Source organism: Schistocerca cancellata, chromosome 4, assembly GCF_023864275.1.
Source record: "Schistocerca cancellata isolate TAMUIC-IGC-003103 chromosome 4, iqSchCanc2.1, whole genome shotgun sequence".
Classification (NCBI taxonomy): Eukaryota; Metazoa; Arthropoda; class Insecta; order Orthoptera; family Acrididae; genus Schistocerca; species Schistocerca cancellata.
Genome location: NC_064629.1, coordinates 930,031,721 through 930,038,630, shown reverse-complemented (window position 1 = coordinate 930,038,630; position 6,910 = coordinate 930,031,721).

The following is a 6,910-nucleotide window of genomic DNA, read 5'->3' as shown; positions in this document are numbered from 1 at the left end:
TAGTTGCGGTTTAGCGGTGTTAATACGAGTAGTTGCTTTCTTGGCAGAGAGAGCATTTTGAGACTACTATTGTTAGTTCTAGAAATAGTTCTACTGGTGTAACTGAACTTAGATATTGTAGATATATAGTTTTTTTCAGTAATTGTAAAATTTTACCACGATTGAAAAGTGTGGGCTCTGTCGTAGGTTTGTGAGTAGTGGGTTAAGGTGTGGGATTTGTTCAAAGTATTTCTGTTGGGGGAATGCAGTGGGGAAGCCAGTGGGCATTCTAGCGAGATCCTCTCCTGGTAATGCAGAATCTGTAGTAGCGATAAGTTGATTGAGGAGCAGGAGTGTAATGTCTGTGCCCTTCAGGTGCAATCACAACACACAAAAGAGGAACTAGATAGGTTGAGGAGAGTGAAGGGTGGTGGGGAAAGGGAACTGGCCATTGGTAAGAAAGCAGCTAGGAGGAGGAGGAAGTATTCAGACAGTTATACTTCATGTATATGCTGTAGATTTGACCAACTGTCAGAGTTGAGTGGAGAGGAGCCTCTTGTAGCTGTAGGTCTAGGAAACATGCAGCAGTCCTCAGCAGCTACGAGGCTTAGGTCAGTTGCAAAGTCTACCAGAGAGAAGAAGGTTCTGCTGCTAGATAGTTTGCATAGTAGAGGTGTGGGCCAGCAGTTGCAGGAGGTGTTGGGGAGAGAGTACCACATCACCAGCATTGTGAAGCCCAGTGACTGATTGCATAGGGGAGTTATGTAGGAATTTTACAAGGGAGGATCAAGAACTGATAGTGATTGGACCAGGGAACAGTTTTGGTAGGGACAGGGAATATGATGTAGGTGGTGACCTGGTAAAGATAGCTGCTCAAACTGCTGGCACTATGTGCATTTTGTGCAAGTGTTTCAGTGTCATCATCAGCCTCATCTTAAAGCGGCTGTTAGGCATGTTAACATGGGGCTGGGGAGGGAACTAAAGGCAGAGGGCTTGGGTTCACTATTAGGTGGTGCCAGTTGTGTCTATCAGTAGATCGTGTTTCACTAGGCATGGCCTGCACCTCAATAGGTATGGGAAGGGGAGACTTGCAAAGCTTGTAGGTGATAGTGTAGTGGGTGGTGATGGGACCATTAATGGCAAAACTCCTGTAGTAGTTGGTGTTAGAGGTGCACCTTTTTTAGATTGAAGTCAGCTGATAGGTATATCTGCTTAAAGGAAGTCCCTCTAACTAAGGGTTCACCTTCAGAGGATATCATGTTTCCAAGCAGAGAATGAATTAGCATATTTCATCAAAATATAAGAGGTATTAGAGATAAAGTTAGTGGACTGCTTATAAGTGTTGACTCTGAAAGTACTGGTATATCAGAGCACCACATAAATAATTTGACAATTCACAGTCTTCCTTTACCAGGGTACAGATTAGCTGGCTGTTTTTCAAGGAGCTCCATGCAGGATGAGGGAGTGACCATGTACGTGCAAAACGGTATTCCATTTGAGTCCATAGATGTATCACAGCACTGCAATGAACGGATACTTGAATGTTGTGCAGGGGCTGTTGAATTTAGTGAAACTAAACTTCTAATTGTTATTGTTTATAGGTCCCCTAACTCTGACTTCAGAGCATTTCTGCTCAAGCTAGAGAGGTTCCTTGATTCACTTTATAGGAAGTACCAGAAATTAGTTATATGTGGTGACTTCAATATAAATTTTGTATATGATGGTGGAAGAAAAAAGGATGTTGGTAGATCTCCTAAATTCATATGATCTGATGCAGATTGTGTTTTTTTCCAACTAGGGTTCAGGGATACAGTAGCATAGCCATAGACAATATTTTTATTCATTCTGCATTACTAGATGGGCATTCTGTTAGTAAAAGAGTGAATGGCTTTTCAGACCATGATGCACAGATTTTAACACAAAAAGGCTTTTGTACTCAAACAAATGTCAAATATAATTGCAAAATATGTAGGAAAGTTTATTGAACAGCAATAGAGAGTTTTTTAAACCTTGTCAAACAACAAGAGTGGCAGGATGTTTATAGTGCCAATAACATAGATGATAAATATAATGCTTTTCTTAACACATTTCTCATACTCAGGTACTAGCAGTAAAAGGCAGCTCGGGTGGCTGACTAGTGGGATAAGGATATCATGCAGAACAAAGTGGGAATTATATCAAAATGTTAGAAGTAGTCACAGTCAAGCTACAGTAGCCCATTACAAACAGTACTGTAAGGTGCTTAAAATGTTGTTAGGAAGGCAAAGAGTATGTGGTATCCAAATAGAATAGCTAAATCACAGGATAAAATTAAAACCATATGGTCAGTTGTGAAGGAAGTTTATGGTCAGCAGCACAAGGTCGACGATATAAAGTCAGTTCATAGTAAAAATAGTTCTGTTACTGTTAAATCAGATGTATGTACAGTATTTAACAATCATTTTCTGTGCATTTCTGGTGAATTAAATAAAAAATTAGTTTCTGCAGTGAATCATATAATTCTCTTGGCAAATGCCTTTCCACAACTGATATCTGAAATACAGCTCTGGGATACAGACAAGGAGGGGAATGAGTCAATAATCAAATTACTGAAGACTAAGGACACTCATGGATATGATGGAGTGCCTATAAGAATATTAAAGTACTTTGCTGCACATGTTAGCCCTGTATTTAGCCATATTCATAATTTTTCATTTAGGAATGGTCAGTTTCCTGAACAATTAAAGTAGTCAGTAGTAAAGCTGCTTTATAAAAATGGAGAAAGGGATAATGTAGACAATTTAGACCTATTTCTATGCCATCAGTGTTTGATAAAGGATAATTGATCATTTTATATCACATGATTTGCTATAAGATGTACAGTTCAGCTTTAGAAGGCATTTAACAACTGAAAATGCTATATTCCCTTTTCTCTTTGAGGTACTGGATGAGTTAAACAAAAGGTTTTGAATGCTAGCCGTATTTTTTTTTATGTAACTAAGGCGTTTGATTGTGTTGATCACAAAATATTGCTCCAGAAGTTGGACCATTATAGAATGTGGGGTGTAGCTCACAGTTGGTTCACCTCTTACTTTTGCAACAGATAGCAAAAGGTCATTATTCACAGTATTGAGAATGGCTGTGATGTGGGGTCTGAGTGTGGTATGGTCAAGTGGGAGGTGCCCCAGGGATCAGTGTTGAGGCCAGGCCTGTTCCTTATTTCTATAAATGATACGCCCTCTACTATTACGGGCAACTCTAAAATAGTTCTGTTTGCTGAGGACACTAGATTGGTAGTAAAGGATGCTGTGTGCAACATTGGCTCAGTTTCAAATGCAGTTCATGACCTAAGTTCATGGCTTGTAGAAAATAAAGTAATGCTAAGTCACAATAAGACTCAGTTTTTGCAGTTTCTAGCACACAATTCAACCAGACCTGACATTTTAATTTCCCTCTCAATATATAAATATATTCTTGGCTGTCATTTCTTGTTAACAATATCAACTTATTCCCAAGAATAAGCAGCTTTCACTCAGTTAGTACTCAGCAGAAATCAGACCTGAATTTTGATCGGGCTTCCTTACCTCTTGTGCAGAAACGTGTGCAGTATACTGCTGCATCCATTTTCAATAAGCTACCACTAGAATTCAAAAATCTTAGCAGTAATTCGCGCACTTTCAAATCGAAACTGAAGAGTTTTCTCATGGGTCACTCCTATTCTGCCGAAGAGTTCCTCGAAAAATTAAGCTGATTCTTGTTGTCTTGTTGTATTGTTGATTGTGTTTACTTAATTTTATGGACTGACTTTTTCTGGGTTCATAAACATTTTATTTTTACCTGTTATTACTTTGAAGTTGTAATTTCATGTAATGACACGTTTCACAATCTTGGAGATTCGCTCCTCAATTTGGTCCTACGGAACTTGATGCGTAAATAAAAAATAATAAATAAAACTACTACATCTACATCTACATGGATACTCTGCAAATCACATTTAAGTGCCTGGCAGATGGTTCATTGAACCACCTTGACAATTCTCCAACCTCGTATAGCGCGTGGAAAGAATGAACACCTATATCTTTCCATACGAGCTCTGATTTCCCTTTCTTTTATCTTGGTGATAATTCCTCCCTATGTACGTCAGTGTCAACAAAATTTTTCTCATTCAGAGGAGAGAGTTGGTGATCGGAATTTCGTGAGAAGATTCCGTCACAACGAAATCCTTTCTTTTAATGATGTCCAGCCCAAATCCTGTATCATTTCTGTGACGCTCTGTCCCAAATTTCGCGATAATACAAAACGTGCTGCCTTTCTTTGAACTTTTTCGATGTAGTGCGTCAGTCCTATCTGGTAAGGATCCCACACCGCACAATAGTATTCTAAAAGACGATGGACAAGCCTAGTAGACCTGTTACACTTTCTAAGTGTCCTGCCAATAAAATGCAGTCCTTTGTTAGCCTTCCCCACATAATTTTCTGTGTGTTCCTTCCAATTTTAGTTGTTCGTAATTGTAATACCTAGGTATTTAGATGAATTTACGGCTTTTAGATTAGACTGATTTATCGTGTAACCGAAGTTTAATGAGTTCCTTTTAGCACTTATGTGGATGACCTCACGCTTTCCGTTATTTAGGCTCAACTGCCACTTTTCGCACCATTCAGATATCTTTTGTAAATCGTTTTGCAGTTAGTTTTGGTCTTCTGATGACTTAATTAGTTGATAAATGACAGTGTTATCTGCAAACAACCGAAGACGGCTGCTCAGATTGTCTCCAAAATTGTTAGTATAGATAAGGAACAGCAAAGGGTCTATAACTCTACCTTGGGGAATGACAGAAATCACTTCTGTTTTGAAACTTCCTGGCAGATTAAAACTGTGTGCCCGACCGAGACTCGAACTCGGGACCTTTCCCTTTCGCGGGCAAGTGCTCTACCAACTGAGCTACCGAAGCACGACTCACGTCCGGTACTCACAGCTTTACTTCTGCCAGTACCTCGTCCCCTACCTTCCAAACTTTACAGAAGCTCTCCTGCGAACCTTGCAGAACTAGCACTCCTGAAAGAAAGGATATTGCGGAGACATGGCTTAGCCACAGCCTGGGGGATGTTTCCAGAGTGAGATTTTCACTCTGCAGCGGAGTGTGCGCTGATACGAAACTTCCTGGCAGATTAAAACTGTGTGCCCGACCGAGACTCGAACTCGGGACCTTTGCCTTTCGCGGGCAAGTGCTCTACCAACTGAGCTACCGAAGCACGACTCACGTCCGGTACTCACAGCTTTACTTCTGCCAGTACCTCGTCCCCTACCTTCCAAACATTACAGAAGCTCTCCTGCGAACCTTGCAGAACTAGCACTCCTGAAAGAAAGGATATTGCGGAGACATGGCTTAGCCACAGCCTGGGGGATGTTTCCAGAGTGAGATTTTCACTCTGCAGCGGAGTGTGCGCTGATATGAAACTTCCTGGCAGATTAAAACTGTGTGCCCGACCGAGACTCGAACTCGGGACCTTTGCCTTTCGCGGGCAAGTGCTCTACCAACTGAGCTACCGAAGCACGACTCACGTCCGGTACTCACAGCTTTACTTCTGCCAGTACCTCGTCTCCTACCTTCCAAACTTTACAGAAGTTTCATATCAGCGCACACTCCGCTGCAGAGTGAAAATCTCATTCTGGAAACATCCCCCAGGCTGTGGCTAAGCCATGTCTCCGCAATATCCTTTCTTTCAGGAGTGCTAGTTCTGCAAGGTTCGCAGGAGAGCTTCTGTAAAGTTTGGAAGGTAGGAGACGAGGTACTGGCAGAAGTAAAGCTGTGAGTACCGGACGTGAGTCGTGCTTCGGTAGCTCAGTTGGTAGAGCACTTGCCCGCGAAAGGCAAAGGTCCCGAGTTCGAGTCTCGGTCGGGCACACAGTTTTAATCTGCCAGGAAGTTTCATATCAGCGCACACTCCGCTGCAGAGTGAAAATCTCATTCTGGAAACATCCCCCAGGCTGTGGCTAAGCCATGTCTCCGCAATATCCTTTCTTTCAGGAGTGCTAGTTCTGCAAGGTTCGCAGGAGAGCTTCTGTAAAGTTTGGAAGGTAGGAGACGAGGTACTGGCAGAAGTAAAGCTGTGAGTACCGGACGTGAGTCGTGCTTCGGTAGCTCAGTTGGTAGAGCACTTGCCCGCGAAAGGCAAAGGTCCCGCGTTCGAGTTTCGGTCGGGCACACAGTTTTAATCTGCTAGGAAGTTTCATATCAGCGCACACTCCGCTGCAGAGTGAAAATCTCATTCTAGAAACATCCCCCAGGCTGTGGCTAAGCCATGTCTCCGCAATATCCTTTCTTTCAGGAGTGCTAGTTCTGCAAGGTTCGCAGGAGAGCTTCTGTAAAGTTTGGAAGGTAGGAGACGAGGTACTGGCAGAGGTAAAGCTGTGAGTACCGGACGTGAGTCGTGCTTCGGTAGCACAGTTGGTAGAGCACTTGCCCGCGAAAGGCAAAGGTCCCGAGTTCGAGTCTCGGTCGGGCACACAGTTTTAATCTGCCAGGAAGTTTCATATCAGCGCACACTCCGCTGCAGAGTGAAAATCTCATTCTGGAAACATCCCCCAGGCTGTGGCTAAGCCATGTCTCCGCAATATCCTTTCTTTCAGGAGTGCTAGTTCTGCAAGGTTCGCAGGAGAGCTTCTGTAAAGTTTGGAAGGTAGGAGACGAGGTACTGGCAGAAGTAAAGCTGTGAGTACCGGACGTGAGTCGTGCTTCGGTAGCTCAGTTGGTAGAGCACTTGCCCGCGAAAGGCAAAGGTCCCGAGTTCGAGTCTCGGTCGGGCACACAGTTTTAATCTGCCAGGAAGTTTCATATCAGGGCACACTCCGCTGCAGAGTGAAAATCTCATTCTGGAAACATCCACCAGGCTGTGGCTAAGCCATGTCTCCGCAATATCCTTTCTTTCAGGAGTGCTAGTTCTGCAAGGTT